Below are 24,028 nucleotides of genomic sequence, written 5' to 3'. Positions count from 1 at the left end.
TGTTGTATACCGCATTCTAAAGGTAATCCTGGTTGGATGGAGAGAGGTAAGAAAGTTGTGTGGAATGCAGAGGAATTTGTACATCCCAACAAAAGAATAACAGGTTATTTTACAATAAACATGGACTGTGTGATGTGAAGCTAATAGTAGGTCAATGGGTTTATGCAAAATCTATCTGGAAGGTTGCTAAAGGGGAAACGAGGTTCAGTTCCCATATGCAAATTATGAAGGTATGAACAATAGGATGGAATTAAACGATTGCAGTATTCGTCACATGAGATGCTTAGCTTTGGTCAAACAAATGGTATTGACAAGGTGAGGTGTGCTCACCATAAGATTGACCAGGGTCACAAACATTGGTGGATTATTATTGACTCTACGAGTGAAAAGAAATGGTGAATCTAGAGTTGGGGAAGACAATGATTCAAGTGTAAGGAGGGATAATCCCCAGAGTGACTCAATGAGTGATGTAGAAATGAGGAGTAAAGCTCATGGGGATAATGGTGTATGTTATTGTAATTGTAATGCTCAAAGTAATGGTAAACAAATTAGCACCTTTGGTAGAAACATAATAAAACCAAGGAGATTAGAGGACTATGTGTGTCCCACATAGGATCACATGTTTTAATTTATCTGTATTATCTTTAGGGGTGGGTGGAATTCGTGTACTCGCGCTACGCAAAGCTCTGCGAAACTGTAAAAAAACTCAGCGAGCACGCAGAGTTCCGTGAACATGCGGAATTGCTTGTTCCGCCCGTTCACAATGCTTTTTCCCTGTTCGCGAATGCTGTTTACATGCTCAGGGGCAAATAGCTAGCGAACACGCATTTTGAAAGCGCGAACAAGCAAGAAATTCTGCGGAGCAGCTGAATTTTTTGCAATTCGGGGGAACGCGGAATTACCCAAATTCCTCAAATTTCGCAAGCGGAACGGAATTAACCACCCAGGTCTAATTATCTTATACTAAGTGTGAATGTGTTACACTGTTCAGTTATTGTTAAAATGCATTTTTGTTTTGTTTTATTAAAGAGAAGGGATGTGTATATATAATTTGTAGTATTGTGTTGTCATGTCGAATTTACTTTTTGTTGCGGTGTTATTTTTCCTGTTTCCTTGACAATTTATATTTTTGCATTTGAAGGATGTTTATTAAAGGAAGCATTCACAGTGTTTGCTTTAAGAGACATTTCCGAAGTTAGTGGGACGTCCGCTGCATTTTCCTTCTCTTTAGGGGATTAATGCCCTGTAGATAAAACCTTCTGTTTACGGAAAACTTCGGGCATAGTAGGGAGAAAACCGAATGCCCGAACATGGCAAACTTCTTTCCTTCCTCCATTGGCTTTTATTGTTATTGGCTGCCTTTTCAGAAGGATAGAACAACTCATTTGTTTTTTTAATAGTCATTGTTTGTATTAACTAGAAGGATAGAACAACTCATTTGTTTTTTGATTGTATTAACTTAGCATTTTTAGTACTTTAGAGAAGGTATTTTTGATGCTGTGCTAGATTTAATTTTTCCTGGCTTAGATGCTTTGGGCACTTTGCCACTGCTGATCAGACTCAAAGTGCAAGTTATTACAATTGGTTCTCCCTAATTGGGTTATTTGATTTACTGGTAAGCCCCTAGGAAAGTGCACTGAGTATGCCAGAGCAAGTAAATCATATGCTACTAGTGGGCCTGCAGCACTGATTGTGCCACCCACATGAGTAGAACTAAAAAAGTATCTCAGACCTGCCACTGCAGTGTCTGTGTGCAGTTTGTTAACTGCCATGTCGACCTGGCAAGTGTACCCACTTGCCAGGTTCTATCCTTCCCTTTTCTTACATGAAAGGCACCCCTATGGTAGGCCCAAGGTACCCCCATGGGCAGGGTGCAGTGTATGTGAAAGGTAGGACATGTAGTGGTGTGTGCGACATGTCCCGAAAGTGAAATACTGTCAATTTTGTTTTTCACTATTGAAAGGCTATCTGTCCCATAAGATAGAACGGGAAATGCTTTGTAACATCTTTCAAGTATATCTTCCCATTGGGACAAGATAGAGAAATAAAGTTTAGGCTCTCTGAACATTTTTTAGTAAAGATGTTTTTTAAATTATTTGTTTGAAAATGTCACTTTTAGAAAGTAAAAAGAACGATTGATGGACAGAATGCAGAACAATGTCATACATTTACCCCAGTACAGAGATCTGGGCCTCCCTGGACTGGAAACAAGCATCCTAGGACCGGTATTGGGGTTTCACCCCATATCAGCCAAGATAGCTTAACTGGGGGTGAATGTATGATTTATTTAGCATTCGTTCCATCATTTGTTGCGTAGTAATTTTCACCCTAAGTGGAATGGGTAGGCCCAGCTGTGGGTCCCTTGCTCACTGTGCCACTGTATTCAAGCTAGCATGGCTGATGAAGGGTCCCAGGATGCTTGTTTCTGGTCCGGGGAGGACCTGCCTTGGCAGTTCGGTCTGGACTGTTCCCATGAGACACAGGGTCAAAACTGATTTGCATATGGCTGGTCTAAACTGGGGTGGCATGGTGAGCAAAACAATTTTGGATTTAATGCAGTACTCTTGACTGAGGGTGAATGTATTATTTATTCAACAATCCGTCCATCATTTGTTTGCGTAGCACTTTTAGAAAGTAGGCATTTTCATGTTAAACCATTCTGTGCGCCTCTGCCTATTTGTGAATCGACTGTCTGGTTTTGGAGTGACAGCCAAAGGGGGTGGTGGGGTTGAGGTGTGCCTGGCCCTTCCGGGATGACTCAGAGCTGTTCTAATAGACCCTAGCTGAATTTGGAGTAGTGGGAGGAATTTTACTTGCACCTGAATAGAGTCTGTCTCCCTTGCACAATGCTGTCTCCACCCCTGTGGTCACACTGAATCAGTGAGGACAGAACTGGTTTGGACTGGGCTGAGAGCCCCTTGAACAAGGAGAACACATACATTTTAGGGTATAAGTGTTACACCTAAAACCCCAGAACTTTAGATCACTTCTGAACTCAAGAGGAACCTTTGCCAAGGAGAAGAGATGAAGAACTGTGAGGAGGCGTACTGCTCCTCTGCTGTGTGGGGTTGGGCTGCAGCTGGTGTTTCTGCCAAGGAGATGACAAAGACTGGAACATTGCTTTGAACCTGCTTGAAGATCTCCAAGGGCCTGTGTGTGCGGGCCTCCTGTTCTGAAGTCTCAGGGACACAGAGACTTCACCCAGAGCTCCCCTGAACTCTGTTGCTGAGAGTTCTGACCTGCCAGGAGGTGCCTATTTCAGTTGTGGTCCTCTGGAGGTTGTCCCTTCTGCAGGTAGCTGAAAGAAAATAAGAACTAAAGAAAATCGACTAACGCTCTTCTTGCAGCTATTTTTCCGACACAGCAGAATCTCCACGCATCGCCGCACCACTGCAGAACCAACACAGCACCTGTCACGGCTGCAAGAACCGCCCATTGTGGGGATCGGGGGTAAAGAAACGGACGCAGTGCCGCTCACCGCATTGATCGCCTACGCATCCCAGATTTCTACACATAGCACCTGTGCAGCAAGTTTTTCCGAGGCATCACCCGTAAACCATAATCGTTTGAGTTAACGGATCACTTCCCGCTACAGACCGGATTCAACGCCTTACTTCTCCTGCGTGCAGCAGAACTGTTGCATCGCCTCGCTAAGGTCTCAGGAACTGACACATCTCTGTTTCTCGGCGCTTCCCATCTCTGGTGCTGTTTGGTACTTTGTGAGTAATCACACTCCCATAGCTTTCTATGGACCAAGTTACATGAAACCCTTAAAAAGGCATATTCTTATTAGATATATGTTGAATATTTGTCGTTTTGGTCTTGTTGAGTTTAGATAAAGATACTATATTTTTCTAAATTAGTGTGGTGTCCACTTGTCGTGTTATCACTGTATTACTGTGTGTTTTGAGTACAAAGATTTTACACATTGCCTTTGGGATAAGTCTGTCTGCTTGTGTCAAGCTACACAGGGGGTGAGCTGGTATTTTCTAAAGTGTGTATCCCCCATTTCTAACAAGAAGCAATAATAAGAAAGGTGTTTGTTAGACCTTACCTTGCTTGGTTTCAATCGCCGCCTCCACCCACAGGGAATGGTTATAATGAAAAGCAGCTCTGTTCAACCAGAATCCTTCAGAGTAGAAATCTCTCCCCCATCAGAGATCCTGGTCCGCTCCGGGCCCGGTGCGATCCAGCGATGGAGTTGGCGTTTCAGCGATGCATTGAGGCATGGCGAACGAGGTGGAGGCAGTGAAGGACAAGGAAGCACCATACAGTTTCGTGTGAGCGGGAACGAGCACGATCTGCAAATCTGCGGATCAAGGCAAGACATTAACAAAAACTTGAGAAATTAGCCCAAATTACGACAAATAAATGTTTGAAAGTAATATTAAACAGGCAGGAGAGGCCCGGGTTTCCTTGCCCACAATACAGTTCATTTATGGGCAAAATTTCAATTAACAATAAGAGGGCTTATCATTTATTTGGCGGTACAGTGAAAAAATTACCCAGGCACAGAAAACAGAAGCATGCCAGGGGTTTGGGAAGTGTTCTTGTGAAAGTGGCTTTTGCTTAAAACATAAGACAGGCCACATTAGAAACAAAATGGATACTAGAAAAAATATATAAATATTATGTAAACATTTCCACAGTTAGCATCAAGTATATTTGTGTTAGGTGATCCTTTAACAGATGGAGGCTTGGCTTCAAAGTGGCTTCTGCTTTGGCTAAATAGTCACTGACAGCTGCTGCTGCCTCTGAAACTGGTAACTTTACACTCAAAAACGCATTGTGGGAGTCACCATCCACTCATTTTAGAGGGTCTTAGGTCTACATCTAAGTCAAAATCTCCACTCGGAAATGGTAAATAGCAATAAAGAGGAGATGTATACCTAGGTATAGGAGTAGGTCTACACAGGAATAAATCTATACATGAAAACATACCTTTGTGAATAGGCCATACCCCGTTTTTTTTGTTAGAAGAGGTGGACTTTCTGTGGGTTTCAATAAATAGCACATTATGTATTTGTACCTCAAAAGTTTTTTTTCTTTTTAGCTTTAAAGCTGATTTGAATTTGTGCTATGTGCAGATTGTTAAAATGTATTGTTATTTGAAAAAGCTCTTCGAAATAAAATTCAACTAAAGGAAGAGGTTTTTCTTCTGTGGGGTGGGTTGAATGTAGATTATGTGCTCCTTGCTTTTTAAGCTCACCTAGTTGCATCTACAATACTCCTGCCAGTCCAGCACATGTTCTTGCCTTTTTAAAAATATATGGATCAATTGACTCATCTCGACTCATCCTGGACATCCCTCGCCGCAGCCACATCTCTGCCCACCTGAAAGACCTTCACTGGCTCCCCGTCAACAAGAGGATCACGTTCAGACTCCTCACCCACGCTCACAAGGCTCTCCACGACACGGGCCCGAAGTACCTCAACAGCCGCCTCACATTCTACATACCCACCCGCCAACTCCGCTCCGCCAGCCTCGCCCTCGCCTCCGTCCCACGATTTCGGAAATCCACCATCGGAGGAAGATCCTTCTCCTACCTGGCAGCCAAGACATGGAACTCCCTCCCCACCCACCTTCGGCCAACCCAGGACCATCTCTCCTTCAGGAAACAACTCAAGACCTGGCTGTTCGAGCAGTAGCCACCCCCCTCCCCTCAGCGCCTTGAGACCCTTACGGGTGAGTAGCGCGCTATACAAATTTGATGATTGATTGATTGATGTTGAGGGCAGTGATGCTTAATACCCAAGTGGACTTTAAGTCGAACAGCAGCCAGTAATAACATGAGAGCAAATTAGATGGGACAAAATGGTAGAGCTCTGTTGGATCCTTCAGTCATTCATTTATACCGTGAGAAGATCCGTTCCGAAAAGTTACGTTTTATCCCATTTCATGTTCTTCATTAGATTTAGTATGTATTTAACGTGTTTTGTGAACAGTTTTGGAATGAATTGGGACAACCAACAATACAGTGCTACTTCATAGTACAACAATGTCTCCTGTGGTTCACCCGCCCTTATAGTAAGCTCCTGCTTAACGCATGCAATTTGGGGTTTTGTCTCTTACTTGAATTGTGAATGAAATACACCTAAATCTTTTGACGTAAGAAGGCATCACAGGCTTTTTATAGGGAGAGTCGGGCATGTTTGGTGTGCCCTGGGGGACTGGCATGTCAGGAGGCACTCTCTTGAAGGGATGTGATGGGTTTCCGTACAGGCTGGGTGATTGGTCAGGTCTTTTGGTAGCTTCTCCTCTAAAGGAGGGATTCAGTTTTTTTGTTTTTTTTACTCCACTTGCATAAAATAGTAGCGATATTTTTTTTACCCATGCAACGTAATGAAATGTGATTTCCCTTCCAACAACAATACATAGTTTTCCCATGGTAACATGCCAATAAATAATCATTTTCTAGAGACATTTACATTGAGTTGTGCTAGCTATACTGTACCACTGAGGCTAACCTTTAAGACTGAATTTTAAAAGGTGAAGGTGTAAGTGGGGACATGACGACAATTATGGAGGATGCATAGAGGTTGACACAGAGCCTCAACTGAGTATAGAATGATCATGTGATTAGGTTCTTCGAAGCAGGAGTCACTTGGACATGCCTTAGCAGGATTCTGAGAGGAAATGCAACTTCTCATTAGTTTTTAAGGGTGATAAAGTTGGCGTATATAGTTCAGAAAGGAAGAGGTCTCGCTAAGCATTATTAGTGTGAGAACAGACAGTTTCAAGAATGTTCTTAATAGCGGGAGTAGTTTGACTACAAAAAGGAAGGGCATTGTCTCTTCTCTCACTGAGGCATTTAAAGTGCTGTGGGAGTCAGGAGTGGTAGGACAGGATGACTGTATCTGACAATGTTCCTCGTTAGTGCAGATTAGCAAGCAAATATTCTCGGCATCAACAGATCTGAAATAGATCAAAAGTATTATAACATAGCAGTAGAGCACATCACAGGAGATGGACAATTTGGGGGCAATGGTGCTGGAGCCAGGCCATTTGAAGTTAGGCAGTATAGAGTAAAAGTTTGGAGGAGCGAGGTATAGAAATTGGTTGATGGTGGCAGTGGTGTGGCTCACTGGTTAGAGGCGGCAGACCTGGGAGCAGATGATGGCCCGGGACCAGGGCTCAATTCCAGACGGGGCAGGGTCGTGGACCAGGGTCAGCGGACTCGATAATTCTCGCCTCGGTGCCTACTCAGACCAGGGATCACACTTGGCAACTCTGGGGATTAGCTTGCCTCATCTCCACAATGGCCCCCCACATACGCCGGGGATGCCTGGTTTCACCTTGGAGATACCCAGTAGGGACCATCTCACAGGGAAAGCCAGGACGGGTTCCCCAGCGGTCTATTGCGCAGAGATACTCCTTCGGGAGTCGATTCTAGCGCGTTAGAAACCCACAAATAAATTAGAAAATAGTGAGAGTATTACATATGAGTTGAAAGGTCGGCCACAAGGGTCTTGCAATGTGGATAATAAGTTAGGGGCGTGACTCCCGGAGTCAACACGATAGGTAGGACAGGTGAGCAGAGATAGCAAAACACTTTTCTCAAGCAGACAGGAGAGTACGGTGGTCATGCAGACAGGTTTGAAAGAAGAACTAGTAAGTCTGGAAAAAGAGGGGTGTCTAAGAAGACAAACATGATGGTCTAGAACGTGGACTGTTCAATGCAGGTTGAACTACTCTATCAAAGTTGGAAAAAAGTGGGTTGTCACATTTTGGATGGTGAAGGTAAATGGTGCACATTTAATGAGAGTTCATAAGTGTACATCCAACTACAAATACATTAAAATGTCAGTACAAAAATTCAGAATTAGATTCATGTTGCAGTTTAAGTAAATGAAATGTAACTTTCAATACATGAGTATAATGTGCCTGAGGACTACATTATACATTCAAATGTGAAAACGTCGTGCACATGTTTACATAAATCTTTTTTGATTCTGAAATAATTATATCTTAATAGTGTGAGGATGGGTTTATCCGGGATCCAAGGAGTACATTTCATTTTAATATGGTTATGACACACAGCGTATATGACTCTCTAGTTCTACAGTGAATGCACTTCAGTACCGAGTTCAAGTGCAACACTTTACATTAATAACGTTGGGACACACAGAGTTATGTGGTGCTACGTGCATGTATATATTGTGTTTTTTTGTGACGTGTAAGGGTGGAACCAAAATTATGCTGCTCCAGAAACTTATTTAAGCAAATGCCTTATTAGCATCAACAAATTTCCTGCAAAATATCAGAAACAAAAGCTACCACACAGAACATTGTTATTGGAATAAGGAATCAAAGCTGATAGCCAAGGTGCAGTTATCTGATACAATCCACTTTAGATTGACCATACCTTCCATGCCTTTTTTCTATTGCTGAACTATCATGACATTAGTTTTTGGCTATCTACGTTAATCCCTATAACTGTAATACGAGCTACATAAATATGAATTCATCTGTGGTTGTCAATGCTCTTGCGGATCTTGTGAGCAATGTTTGTGTTCATCCGAACTGCTTTTTATTTAGACTAACTGCTCATAAATATTTACTGCCTCTCTGGACTATTTTCAATATTAATCTGGGGTAAAAAGAAATTGTTAATAAAAGTTTACCTACTCTTGAGTTCCTTGCTTAAGAATAAGCACATACCTTTCGGGTTGTGGGTGTTTTTAGGTCTGACTCCGTAGATGTTGCCAGATATTATGTAATTATCCTAAAAAAGGGCTTTAAGAAGCACTGTCAGGAGAGGGGCTTTGGTAGTCAGGAGTACATATTAATTTTGGGCACAAGTGTGCTTCCAAAAGAACTTTCAGACACACACACATGACATATAATGACATTAAAGTGTCCTACATAACTAGATAATTTACAATCTTGGCCTTTCTCTGGCAACAGCACAGATGGGAGGAGGGCAGTCATTAACTTTAGGCTTCAGATTGTGAGATTGAGAGTCCAGGGCAACACTATTCTACATTAATTTATAGGTCTAGCAGGACAGTCACCTGACCTTATGTGATCAACAAAACAACACTTCGAGACCTACTGAGAAAGGAGCCCCAATGTTGGTTATCCCAAGTACAAGATTCGGCCAAATGTCTGTGCTTCCACTAAAAAGACAAAAAGAACAATTGATGGACAGAATGCAGAACAATGTCAGATTTTCATTCCAGTACAGATATCTGGGCCTAAATCCATCGTATTATTGCTCCCCATGACATTCCAGTTTAACCCAGCCACATGCAAATCAGTCTTGACCCTGTGCTCAATGGGAACAGTCCAGCCCGAACTGCCAAGCCAGGTCCTCCCTGGACTGGAAACAAGCATCCAAGGACAGGTTTTGGGGTTTCACCCCTCATCAGCCAGGATAGCTTGACTCCAGTGGAGGACCTGGCTTGGCAGTTTGGGCTGGACTGTTCTCATGAGACATGGGGTCAAGACTGATTTGCATATGGCCAGGTCCAAACTGGGGTGGCATGGTGAGCAAAAGAATGATGGATTTAACCCAGATCTCTTGACTGGAGGTGAAAGTTTTGATTTGTTTTGCATTGCGTCCATCAACTGTGGGTCTTTTGCTTTCTCGCCCTAAGTGTGCCGGGTATGCCCAGACGTTGGTCCCGGGCTCACTGTGCCACTAGATTCAAGCTATCTTGGCTGATGAGGGTTAAACCCCGAAACCGGTCCTAGAAAGCTTGTTTCTGGTCCAGGGAGGACCTGGCTTGGCAGTTTGGGCTGGACTGTTCCCTTGATTTGCTTTCCTTTGGCAAATCAATTATGGTATATTGGTAACCATTTCTAATTGGGAGTGCTTGCAGCCTGGAATATAATTGGATGTCCAGCAAACAGTACCCGGTTTTAATGAGTGAGAACTATATACACACATTCTTCCTGTAGTTTTCGCTGGGGTTCATTGAGCACGTACACATTTTGAACAGTGGGCACATTGGTTGTGTCTACTATTTCTTCACTATATGATTTTTGTTTGTAAAGGAAGCACATTCTTTCTTTTTCACATACAACAAAGAGAGAGTGGCCAATGATGAGAAGTGGGTAGACTGGCAATCATTAGCCAGGAACCCCCTCGGGTGCAGCTACCGTGAGGTGCTCTCTCTTTGCTCACTATATTTTTGCACTAGTGAGAATAGACCTGTTATGACGTTTTTAAGTAGTGAAAGCGCACCGTGACCAATCATAGTAGTTTTAGTTAACACACTAGGAGGACGAAGAGAAGAATTATTATAAAATCCTTTGATTGTGTTGGTTAAGAGAGGTGCTATTAAGGTGAGGCCCTATATTGTTGTAATTTGCTTGAGTGGGGGTGGCCTCCCCTATATTCCGCTTGTAACTCCTATTGAATGGTGATGGTTATTTTGATGCCTTGAAGTATGAACTTTAGCAGTCCCATTCCGAATTTAGCACAGCTGAGTCATCAACGTGTAACCTGAACTCACCAATGGAGCAAGTAACTTTTCAGCGATAAAAAAAATACAATATGGGTTTTTTATTGTTTGGACATAAAAATACATGCCCTACTTTTTAATATATATAGCACTCTGCCTTAGGACTCAATAGGCCTGCTGAAGGAGTGGCATATACATTAGAAAAGGGAGGCTTGGGCTTTGCCAACAGTTTAAATGGCAAAATTGTGTTAGCAGTTTAAAAACTGTCTGCAGTGGCACGCTGAGAGACATGTTTTTACGTTGTGACTTCCATTGTGGCATAACAAGTGCTGCAGCCCTAGTGGGACACTTGAGGATCAGGGCACCAGCACTGAGATCTGGTTAGTAGGCCTCAGTGCACTTACAGGTATTACTCTGTATTATAGCCTACATGGAATGGTGGTAGCCTGCTCTGACAAACCATGCAGTGCATATAGAAGATTTGTACAGTCAGAATCTTTTATTACGCCCTCTTAGGAGAGATAGTTTTTTGATTTGCCAACTGTATTTTTGTTTATTATGTCATTTTATGAGTGTAGGGCTGATGGTTGCATTGTGAGGAAGTTTATGCACAGTGCAGAGGCCTACGTTGCTTTTTTGTTTCTTATGCTCAGTGCAGGAGGCTTGAGGTTTTTTTTTGTAAGAGGCATGCATAGGTACAGGTGATTAGATCCTCTTGCATAAACAAATAAGATAAGTAGGTCACACAAACTTAAAGGAACAGTGGCAGGAAGAGGCGTCAGCTGGTTTTGGTGATAAGCCAATGATAACAGATACAGGCCTGATTGGTTCACTAGGAAAACATATTTCTGATGCAGTAAGTCTGATCTATCTTTTGTATTATAAAAAGTTATGAAAAACCCATTAGACCGTACATATTGATAGTGAAAAGCAGCTGGTAAAATCAATAGGCATTTAAGGGTGGATTATTATTTCCATGTATTAAAGCCTACAGAATGATATTTTGTAAGATGAAATGTCAGATTACCTTTGTAGGGAACGATTTTCATGTTGAATGCTGCCTCCGACAAATGCTAAGGGCAGCAGAGTTGCACTTTAAGTTTCTAAAGTCTCTTCTTACCTATCTGCCAGGATCTTGCAATAAAATTTTTTATCACTGAATAATACATTCATCCATGTATATAAATATATATGAATATAGATACATATAGTGCCTTTGGCTCAGCTCTCTTCTGCTATTGGTCTGTCATGTACACTCTACATCCATCCATGACAACAATCTGCATGGGGTAGTTGTTCAGTCCACATCAGTCATCGGCTTTCTTGTGCATTGAATGACAGCATTTTCTGATCACATATACATCTACCTGAAAATGAGTGTGATTCAGTGATGGGTCTGGTTGGTCAGTCCTTTAGTATTACACTTTCTCCTTTTATAGTTCCCCTTTCATTTCTCGGGAGCTCTTTGTATTTTAATTTTGCTTAACAGGATACAACACTCACGCCGGACAGTGCTAACAGGTCGGCTGGTTGCTGCTTATTTCATCTGCAGTGTGCTACATCCCTAGTGGCCAAGGTTTCCTGCAAGTAAATAAGCGTATTTACTACATTAGCTGCTCCTCTTTGGAGTTGCACAGTTTGGGGACAGCAAAGCCCCTGTAGCGAATAGTATGCATATGATAGTTTTGTAGCACGCATCTCCGATATGACCAGGCAAGGGAGGAATAGGCCCACATTAAACAGTAAAAAATAATGTATTATCCCAGGTCTCAAATCCAAAAATAGCAAACGATGACTCTGGATTGCAAGAACGGAGCAGGGAGCACTCCATGGTATACCATGTGCTAGGTGGTAAATCTTCATTCAGCCAATCTGCCATTTGTTTGAATGACACACCAGGAAGGGGTTCTAAATAGACACCATCAACATTTCATCTTTTACATTCAAATCTTAATGGTGTGTAAACATCTATATTCCTACACGTCCTTGATATGGGGTGGGACTGGACTGCTGGCAAGAGGGATTTGAGAACTGGGAAATTAGAAATGGAGGAAGTTAAGAGAAATAATAAAATGTTACTTGAAAAGCACCTTCAATGAAAGGGTATAAAGAAGGGAGTTAAGAGGAGGAAAGAATGAAGGAATACTTGAAAACAGGAATGAAGGATGAAAGAAAATGAAACCCAATTACTTTATAAGCACTCGAAAAAACCATCCTTGTGATTAAGTTCAGAGGAAAAAAATACACACTAACAGCTGACTTTTACAATTTTCTAAAACATCAAAACACACTGAAAATACCCCACAATAATTTACAAGAAATAAAAACCGAACACAGTAAAGTTACTGATCAATGACAAATAGCACTTTGATTCATAAACCAGACATACTGACATTACAAATGCGTGTCTATATTTCACATACTTCTGCATTAATTCTCTTACTCTTTAAATATACTAAGGGAGCACTTCTCAAATACATTAGTGAAAGAGAAAATTGCTTTAGATAATTATGAGTTCCCAGATCTCAAATTAAATGGACCAAAACACTTAATTAACTAAACACAAATACATCTCTTTGGTGAACAGACCCCTGGGAGCAATTGATGTCTGCATTGCACAACCCTCTCTTGAGGTCACCGGACACCCGACCTCCAAGAGAGTTTCCTTTAAACTAGGTCAGGAACCATTAATGGACCAATAGGCAATATATCTCTGGAAGAACATATTATATATTTGTAATACCCAACAACAATAAAAGATACACACAGCTATAGCACCACAAACATTCAGTGTCTTCAGAGCTGCCACCTCTGTGGAGCGGAGAAGGTTATTAACTGTGCCACCCTGATGGACGGCAGGACGCCCACCATAGTCTACCTTAAGCCCTTAGTCAAGTCAGATACTCACTACGCCAACCACAGGTCTGAAACTCTCAAGCACCCGCAAAGGAGAAGATTGGGTGGGCAAACACGATCTATCTGATGACCTAGCATTCTGCTTCAGGACCCTGGGCCCGATTCACAGAACTAACTTAAGACAAAGTCCTAAACTTACTACCATTTTGGCATTCAAAGAAGACACTTACTCATTTAGGTATTCCCAGAAGTTAGGACTCCTAACTTTAGGACTCCTAAATGCCTTCTGTGAATACCGAAAGTCTTAAAATTAGGATTTTTCGCAATTTAGTAGTAGTAAAGTTAGGACTTCTAACTTTCGGACTGCTAAATGCTTTCTGTGAATACCGAAAGTCTTAAAATTAGGATGTTTCTCAATTTAGTAGTAGTAAAGTTAGGACTCCTAACTTTCGGACTGCTAAATGCTTTCTGTGAATACCGAAAGTCTTAAAATTAGGATTTTTCTCAATTTAGTAGTAGTAAAGTTAGCTAACTTTCAGACTCCTAAATGCTTTCTGTGAATACCAAAAGTCTTAAAATTAGGATTTTTCTCAATTTAGTAGTAGTAAAATTAGGACTCCTAATTTTAGGACTCCTAAATGCCTTCTGTGAATACCGAAAGTCTTAAAATTAGGATTTTTCTCAACTTTACTACTCCTAAACTGAGATAAATCCTAATTTTAAGACTTTCGGTATTCACAGAAGGCATTTAGGAGTCCTAAAGTTAGGAGTCCTAACTTCTGTGAATACCGAAATGAGTAAGTGTCTTCTGTGAATACCAAAATGAGTAAGTGCCTTCTGTGAATACGAAAATGGTAGTAAGTTTAGGATTTTGTCTTAAGTTAGTTTTGTGAATCGGGCCCCCTGTTTTACCTAGCAGAATTTCTTTATCAAAAGGGTTTTCCCCATAAGCACCTGCTCGGCTTATCAAAGGTTGTGGAGCACTTCTCACTTTTTTTTCCTAGTTGCTAGAACCTATCTCCCAAATTTGTCGCCACAATAACTGGCCAAGAGAGTCTGCAACATCAACCTGACTAACTTTCGAAAGCACCAGCTCCTACTCCAAGACATTTTTTTAAACTCAACTTTTCTTCAGCACAAGCCAAGCCTCTGAAAGTCGAATCAATCTTTATCAGACACCACATGCAAGTTGCTCAGTAAATCCTCCTTTCTGTGCATGTCAACCTAGTCCACTGGACGCACAGCCTGAATATTGATCACAAATGACCCCTACAAAATACATGTAGGCAGGGTTCTAACCCTAAATTCATCTCATTTCTAAAATAAACTTTTTGTGAGTCCTAACATCTCATGAGATACTTACATTTTACCTTTGAGCATAATTAGGTGAGGTACGTTTTTCCACTTGAAACACATCATTAATATACATGGAATGCTTGATTTAAGGTACTCAAAAGCACCTCTTGCAGGGTTAAGCATGCTTGCCCAAACTATCAAGGAGAGAAATAAAAACACCTTCCAGTTATTTGGCCCACCTCTCTTAGTAAACTGCCGAGTCTCTATGCTGTGTAAGTTTGGCTCTTTTGCTGGTCTATGCTCTTGAAGGTCACATTAAGAGTTGTTGGAATAGACAATACTTTAATTTGCTCACATCACATTGTCCAAGATGAGCATGCCATGATCAAAGGATTTGGGGGCAAGGGCAATGTCCCCTACAGCATATGTTGCCCAAGGTTGGCCCAGATTTAAAATAAAGAAAAGTGGTTGGCTGCACACTGCGACTAAGCAGGTGGATGGAGGCAATTTTCCACTAGAAACATGCTGGTCTGACTTCTCCTTGGAATCTTCGTTCCCAATGTTCACAACTCTGGAAATATTCAACCATTCATGCCCTTTCACCTTTACAGCATTACCACGAACTGCTTCAACTTTTGTGGGCTTTCTAAACCTGGATTGACCTTTAGAAACAGGAGTAGGTTCATTAATACAAATCCAGTCTCCAACATGAATTTTGTCTTCAAACACACCAACACCATCACCACTGTTTCATCTTCGTTTGCATTACTTCAACCTTAGGACGTATATCGTTGTCAATCTTTTTTCATGAACCAAGCGAGCTTGACATTCTTTCACCCAGACTGGGAACATTTCACACCCAGGTGCACAACCTCTCATCACTTCAAAATGTGTTTTCCCATGATAACATTGAGCCATGTTCAATGTGACACCAACATGCTGCCCACAGCCCATCTCACCTCACATTTGTTTTTTGCTGCCCACTGAATACACTCAACTAAAGTGTGATTAATTTTTTTCTACTGAGCCATTGGCACGTGGGTGATATCATTGGAGACTTGTGTTAGTTATTCCAATTTTTGCTAGAAATTTTTTCATTTCTTTTGAAAGTAAGTGTACTTCATTAACGGACACCAGCTGTTTAGGTACTCCCTCTTGCATAAAACTTTTGTTGAAAAAAATAAATAACTCTGGCTGTAGTTTGTTCATGGACAAACTCAACTCTCTGCCACCTACTGTAGTAATCGACTAAAACAAATGCATACTTGTATAGGGTTTATAGTGAACTGAGAGGCCCTATAAAATCCAACGCTAATTATGACCATGGTCTATATAGCAATTTCACAGGGTGGAGTGAAGGAGTAGTTTTTTTAATGACTTATCAATTGTTTAACAAATAACACATTCTCTGTTTGAAGAATGTCATTGTCCATACTAGGCCACCCAATAGAGAACGTATCATACTTTTGATTACGGTCTGACCCAAATGCCCCTCATGACCAGCTTGTATGATCCTAAGCCTTAGAGATAAGGGAGGTATGAATTTGTCTCCCCTCAAAATGAGGTTCTCCTTTCTAATGACAGCTCATCAGCGATCTTGAAAAAAAGCTGCAATCTGTATGGTAAAGACTTTTCTCCAGGCCACCCCTCAATAACATACTTGTGAGCCATTGTCAGTACTTCATCCTTTTCCGAACAGTCCATCCACTCACTTGGATCAAAAGTACCTTTTACACATACATCAACAGGAGCGATCAAACATTCCTCATCATCATACTGTGTGTACACCCCACAGTTGTTAATGATGAACTTGACAAATAATCTGCTCTAATATTTGTACCCCCCGGAATGCTCCACAAGTGAAGGCACCTCTTCCCCTTCCTTTGTTGTTTCCGCCTCTAAAGGAACCTTTACTGTAGGCAGATTGGCCTGGTTTTCGCTGGAAAGTGGAGGCATCAGAAGTTGAGGAAATGTATGCACCTCTGTAGCCTTCTCGACGAAAGGACCCTCTGGAAGCTGTGGTTTGTAAAGCTCCCATGGCTTTAGCTGCCTCAGTGTCCTTTTCATTTTATCTATCATAGTGTCTACTTGTGGCCCAAAAGGGTGCTCTCTGTCAAAAGGCATTTTAAGTACTGCATGCTGGACCTCTGATCTGAAACCAGAACACCTAAGCCATGCATGCCGTCTAAGGAGCACACTGGTTATGACACCCCTAGCAGCTGTATCTGTAGCATTTAGTGCACACTGGATGGAGTTGTTGGTAATGGCCTGACCTGTGACAATTCATTGTCCCTTTTGGGGTGTTCCTCTGGGAGGTACTGTAGAATTCCTTCATCTCATCTCAATGGGCTCAGTCATAAAGGGCCAGAGGGGCTTGACAACTGGCAATATGCCAGTGATTAGCTGCCTGTTCTGCAAATCTTTTTCCAGCTGCATCCATTCTCTTACTTTCTTTTTCAGGTGGGGGAGTGTCTACAGTAGCCTGGCTATTAGCTCTGTAACCAATTTACCTTAAAAAAAAACATGAACCAACAAAACCAGTGTGTAACTATGTGCCGAACAGATGTGCCTAATAAGTAAGGATACCCATCAGTTGCTGTCGGATACCGCCCTTGTCATCATCTGGGCTTCCTAGTGACCAGCTGTTTAGTGAGTCATAAAAGATGTATGAGGGGACTAGATGAATGCGTCCAACATCTAATAATGAGACACAAGGTCACTCAGGTTGCTGTGAGCCTCCCGCCTCTTACACTTTCTTCGAAGGGCCCCCCTGTGGCCATTACTTCTCACCCACCAGAAAGACTATGGTGCTGTACAGCCCTAACCGATCAGGGGAGAACAGGCCTGCGGGGGAGAGAACACTGCTCGTGGTACTGCACACCAGGAAAAAAGTATTGTGAACTTTCATAAAATAAAATTTTCTGACCCTCACGGATATTGAAATTAGCACCAACGCTGGGAATGGGTTAGAAATACGGCAAGGTACTTTTAAATCATAGACTATTTGATACAGGCATCAAGGACCACACTAGGCAAGTCGAGGCAGGAATAGGCTCTCCCACCTGAACCCCGGGTAAAGCACTATCTTCTCATCAACCAGCAGGAGTCAGTCTTATTTGGGATCCCTGATGCTGCACGCATTGATTTACTCCCTGGCCTGTGCTCTGGCAGGAAGCTCATCCTGACACCTGGATCAAACTGTTCAACCAGCTGCCCTAGTGCTGCCCACTGGGGGCCTTGAGGCTGCAGTGTTGATGGCCTTTGCTGGTGCTTGAACGATAACACCACATGTCATACCCGAAACACCCGGTGTACCAGCTCCTTTTCTGACATGCCCCCTCAACCTTCCTGACACCACCATGGACACCCTCCTCAAGGAAATCATGGCCACTGGCACCACCTTAAGCATGATGGACACAGAGATGACTGACCTCATGTCAGAGGTTAAATCCATGCAGCAAAAGGTGTCCGACATCCACACACATGCTTGGACAAGGTGGATAACATGGTGGATGTGGAAGTCAATATGCACGTTTACCGAACTGGGGACAAGATATTCAATTTCTGCATAGTGACAAACCTGGCCGAAAGGATACAAAGAAACCACATCCGAAACTACAGAGTACCAGAAAGAGCAGAAAATATAGACATGTCGGACTACTTGACCACCCTGCTCCTGAAGCTCCTTCATCTCCAGCTACGCAAACACTTGGAATACCAGTGGTCTGCACCAGGTAGTGTAATCATTAACCAAGGACCAGATATGGGGCAAAACAAGGTCTCTCCCCTGAAGCAGGGAGCGAGTGATGCCAGACGTGGCGAACAGACCTGAATATATATTTTGTACAACACCCTCTTGTTACTCATAATTTTGTGCTCACAGTCTCCTCCATCCTGTTTTTTTCTCCTCCTTACTATAGGCACTTGCCAGTTAACATTCTTGTGCTGAACTTCTCTGTTTAGGATGGTTTCATGTTTTTGTTTGGTGAATGTGCCCCGCTTGGTCTTCCTGGGCACCTCTATCAAGATGTGGCTGACCTGTTGATCTCCTGGACTGACCACCCAAGGGGCTGGGAGGTGGGTGGTATGTGCAGTCCTAAACCCTCCCTGTGTCCTTGCACCAGGGCTTTGTTTGAGCAATTGTTCTTATCCTTCTTTCCCCTTCAATCCAACTCACTTTATTTTGTCCCTCCTGTTGTGACACCTGACAATAAGCCGCAGTGAGTCCTGTATGACATCTTTGCTTTATACTCTTATGTGCCCTCCCGGGTGAAGACAGGTGGGGCACCAGGGTGCCCCAGCACTGCTGGCCCAAGCCTAGACCCAAAGCTTAGAGTTAGCTACCCCTTAGGTTCTATGCCCTCCCACCCCATTATCGGCTCTCGCTCAGCATACCTCCAGCCCAAGAAAGCCAACCTGGGTTTTTATTACCGAAACCTGGGCTACGGACGCTTCAGGTACTGATCTTGAAGACCAGGGGTCTCCAAACCGGTCCTGGAGGGCCGGATCCATGCCAGATTTGTAAAATTACTACATGTATCTCAATGGGGATATCCAAAATATCTGGCATGGATCCGGCCCTCCAGGACCGGTTTGGAGACCCCTGTTGTAGACTCTATACCTTCTGGGTACACCCTTGCTAGAGTGGATAGAGTAGGATGGCGGGGAGGGGGGCTGGGCATTTTTTACAGAGAAACCTTGATCTGCCCTACTCAGGCTCTGACGGCTTCTCCAGATCCCTATCAGGCCTTCTATTTTGCTATTCATCTTTACCCCACAGAAAGTTTCTCGGGTGTCTTATGTTACAGGCAACCGGGCCCTAGGACTGGACTGTTCCCATGAGGCACAGGGTCAGACTGATTTGCATATGGCCACGTCTGAACTGGGGTGGTGGAGTGAGCTATGATGGATTAAACCCAGATCAGTTGACTGTGGGTGAGTGTTTGATTCGCTCAAACGCTCCGTCCATCATCCCCTTTGGTATCACTTTGTTCGCCCTACGTTGGCAGGGTATGCACAGGCGTGGGTCCCTTGCTCACTTTGCCACTGGATCCAAGATAGTCTGGCTGATGAGGGTTATGAACTCGAAAGCGGTCCCAGGTTGCTTTTTTCCGGTCCAGGGAAGACATGGCTTGGCAGTTCGGGCTGGACTGTTCCCATGAGGCACAGGGTAAGACTGGTTTGCATATGGGCATGTTTAAGCTGGGGGTGGAGTGAGCTAAAGAATGGTGATGGATTAAACCCAGATCAGTTGACTGTGGGTGAGTGTTTGATTCGCTCAAACGTTCCGTCCATCATCCCCTTTGGTATCGCTTTGTTCGCCCTAAGTTGGCAGGGTGTGCCCAGACGTGGGCCCCTTGCTCACTTTGTGTTGGACAGGCCACGTGAAGGGCTTGCTCCCTCCCCGCACGACCGGGCCCGAGCCCGGCTCTTAAGGTGCGACACGCAACAACCACCCGTTTCCCGTCTCATATGGGACCCCTGCCCCTGGACATCTCCACATCATGGACCCGAATCACTGCCGGCCCCCTCGCCCGGCTTGGGCGCCATCTTGGACACAGCACCACGAGGCCGCGTGGCCTCCGATCGACCCTAACCCTGGGCCTGGCCAGGCCCCGACATCCCGGCACCACCATCCACCCAGGAGGTGAGCGGACTACTTGGCAGGTCAATGGGAGAAAGAGGTGTCGATGGATCTCCCCCGCCAGGTGCCGATCGCCCCCAGCTCCCCCGGGCACTGGCTCCACCCCCCTGCTGGGTGTCTGGACTCCCTCATCCCGGACCTCCCCACCTCCAAGTGCGAGGGTCTGGACATCAAAGGGGGCCAGACCTATAACTGGGGCAGCTCCAGAGCAGGAAGGCAGTTGTATCCTGGAGTCGAGAGACGCAGTGAAGAACTCATCCTTGACGGACTACTGGCGCTGCCGTAGTCCTGCCTTGCGAACTATCGTCCTGCCTGCTGGCGCTGCCGCAACCTTCTGAAACCTTCATCGTCGTCGGGACCTGCTGGCGTGGCCGAGGACCGTTTGTAACCACCACCTTCATCGGGTCCTGCTGGCTCCGCCGCGGACCGTCGCTACCTTCAACCATCCCGGGACCTGCTGGCTCCGCCGCGGCCCGATCATCTAGAACGCCGAGCTCGAGGATTGTGAGCTATTTCGTCTACCAGATTGGTAACAAGACTGTCCCGCTACCCCTTTTCCCAATCAAGAGACTAGAACCGAGGGGACCCCTGAGTCCAGACCTCCTTGTACCATTTCACCGTACTTAAAGAATTGCTTATAAAGAACGTTAAACCTTATCCTTGTGTGGTGTACATCTGTGGGGGGGAAGTTACTCGTCTGTACGATCGCTGGAGACGGCTCTCCCCGGAGACCTCTCCCCTTATTCTCGGCCGACCCTCCCGGTCCGTCTAACACTTTGCCACTGGATTCAAGATAGGTTGGCTGATGAGGGTTATGAACCCGAAACAGGTCCCAGGATGCTTGTTTCCGTTCCAGGGAAGACATGGCTTGGCAGTTCGGGCTGGACTGTCCCCATGAGGTACAGGGTCAGACTGATTTGCGTATGGCCATGTCTGAACTGGGGTGGTGGAGTGAGCTAAAGAACGGTGATGGACTAAACCCAGATCAGTTGACTGGGGGTGAGTGTTTGATTTGCTCAAACGCTCTGTCCATCATCCCCTTTGATATCGCTTTGTTCGCCCTAAGTTGGCAGGGTATGCCCAGACGTGGGTCCCTTGCTCACTTTGCCACTGGATATATTCAAGATAGCCTGGCTAATAAGGGTTATGAACCCGAAACCGGTCCCAGGATGCTTGTTTCTGGTCCAGGGAAGACATGGCTTGGCAGTTCGGGCTGGACTGTTCCCATGAGGCACAGGGTCAGTCTGATTTGCATATGGCCATGTCTGAACTGGGGTGGTGGAGTGAGCTAAAAAATGGTGATGGATTACACTCAGATCAGTTAACTGGGGGTGAGTGTTTGATTTGCTCAAACGCTCCGTCAATCATCCTCTTTGGTACCCCTAGGGCATCAGGATTTCAGCAGGCTGGCAGAACTGTATTTTGATAAATCCATTCTTACTCTCTTGGGGATTTTAACTTTCATCTAGAAAATGCCTCATGTAAGGACACCCAATACCTCTTGGAAACCTTGAGTTGCTGTTTATTTTCACAACTGGTTAGAAGCCCCACCCATATAGCGGGGCATATCCTTAATGGTGTTTCCTCCAATGATCCTCGGATAAGGGTGGGGCAACCTATTCCCCTCGTCTGGTCTGACCATTTCGCCATCCCGTTTGACCTACACTTCCTGGCATTAGTGACGCCTTTCTCTGGTGACAGGAATTTGGACGAAAGAAGGAACTGTAGCCTTATAAGTAAGGAGGCGCTCTCTAACTTCCTTAGTAACCTGGAGCCTACTAAGCATCAGGATGCCAACTCGGCTGCTGCTGAGTCATCACAGCTATTGTCAGTAGCAATGAACTGCCTTGCTCCTGTCAAGAAGCACTTCTCAGCAAGAAGAAAACCTTCGGCCCCCTGGTTTACGGAGAGACTCAGAAAGTTAAGACAGGGCTGCCGTAAACAGGAGAGGCTGTGGTGTGCACACTTAGAACCTCTGAGTAGGGAACGGCATAAACAATGTCTAAAAGAGTATAAATTAGCCATCATGGAGAAAAAGAGATTATATTTCTCCAAGATTACTGTATCCATGAAAATGTCTAGGGATCTCTTTAAGGTTATTAATCCTCTTACCTCCCCTCATGTCACTGACCCTTTAGATGTCTCTCAAGAGCTCTGTGATAAAATATAGGACTTCTTTCAAGCCAAAATCACAGACATCTACGCCCTGCTGGAAACATCCAACACTAGTATCAGGTCGTGTGTGCAAACTTTCACCCCTCCTGGTGAGGCCTTTGCTCACGGAGGAGACCCCCAGTCTCCTTACCTTCCCCTTATGTCATTGGAGATGACTGATAGACTCCTGGAACGAGTCAAATCGGGCTCCCCTTTGGATCCCTGTCCCCCTCAAGGTGCTAAAAACCTGCTGGGAGATTATTATCCCTCCTCTCACTGTTGTCATGAATGCGGCCATCTCAGAGGGACTGTATCCCTTGCTGTGGAAGACGCTGTAGTGAAGCCTCTCTTGAAGAAACCTACCCTGGGGAACTGAAAAATTACCACCCGATCTCTTTGCTTCCTGTCCCAGCCAAGATTTTGGAAACCTTTCTAAATTTTCATCTCAGCACCTACTTAAAAGACCATCACCTTCTTGATGGATCACAACATGGTTTCAGGAGCCACCACAGTACGGAGACAGCTTTGACGGCTGTCTTTAACAACATCAGCACTCAAGTGGATACAGGGCATACAACTCTTTTTGTTCTACTTGACCTCACCGCAGCATTTGACACTCGGTCTCCTCACAGGCTGGTTGCACGCCTCGGAGAGATAGGTGTCGGGGCATGGCCCTGGGGCTTCTTGCCTCTTTTCTTAGTGAGCAGGCAAAGATGGTGAAGTTGGGCCAATTCTACTCAGCCCCTAACCCTTTGTTGTGCGGTATTCCTCGGGGCTCCTCCCTGAGCCCAAAACTTTTTAACACCTACGTTACTCTGCTTGCTAAGGTTGTGAGATCTTTTGGGCTAGATTGTCCTATGCGGACAACACCCAAATAATGGTGTCTATCTCACATAGTGTAAGGTATTCTGTCCTCAACTGTAGGGGTTGTATGGAGGCAGTCTCCTCTTGGAAGGTGGAAACTTTCTTGAAATTAAATGGAGAGAAGACTGAGGGCCTGATTTTTGCTAGTAAACAAGAAATCTGGTCCAGTGACTGGTGGCCGGACGCGTTGGGCGTCTGCCCCTGTCCAGTACCCCATGGGAAGAACCTAGGGGTTATCGTGGACAACTCACTTTATCTTAATCTGCAGATCAATAGGACTGTCTCCACCTGTTTCGGGATCATTAGGATTCTCAGAAAAAATTCTCATTTCCTCTCCTTTGATGCACGCAAGCAGGCCATCATTGCCTTAGTAACGTCCAGATTGGACTATTGTAATGCCATCTATCTGGGCATTAACAAAGGCCTTGTGCGACACCTGCAGAATGCTGCGGCCAGGTTGGTATTAAACCTTCCAAAGTATCACTCAGTAACGCCCTCTATTAGGCTGCTGCACTGGTTGCCTTTGGACCATAGACCCTGTGCCTGACTCATGACGCCTACCATGGCTCAGGCCCAGAGGGTATTAAGGCGATCGTCCATCACTATGTTCCTAGTAGGCTGTTCCGGTCCTCTGACAAAAACTTGCTAATTGTTCCTAGGTTTTAGAACACTAAATGGGGAGGTAGAGCTTTTTCTATGACTGCGGCCAAATTGTGGAATTCCCTCCCGGAAGAATTGTCTAGTCAGGTGTCCCGCTCGCTTTTTCGTAAAGCCTTAAAGACCTGGTTTTTCTTAGAGATGTCG

The 24,028-nt window shown here is 44.3% G+C and overlaps 1 protein-coding gene across 1 annotated transcript in view; it reads right to left on the bottom strand.

Annotated features, from left to right (window-relative positions):
- Positions 1-24,028, bottom strand: part of LOC147698516 (putative tRNA methyltransferase 9B) — a 195,745-nt gene that overhangs the window by 99,476 nt on the left and 72,241 nt on the right. The window contains exon 3 of the mRNA XM_086935115.1: positions 4,055-4,309. The gene's annotated coding sequence lies outside the window, so the exon portion shown is untranslated. The remainder of the gene's footprint in view (positions 1-4,054; positions 4,310-24,028) is intronic.

The sequence above is a fragment of the Lissotriton vulgaris genome, chromosome 8 (genome assembly GCF_964263255.1).
Source record: "Lissotriton vulgaris chromosome 8, aLisVul1.2, whole genome shotgun sequence".
NCBI lineage: Eukaryota > Metazoa > Chordata > Amphibia > Caudata > Salamandridae > Lissotriton > Lissotriton vulgaris.
This window is presented reverse-complemented; position numbering and strand designations above follow the sequence as displayed.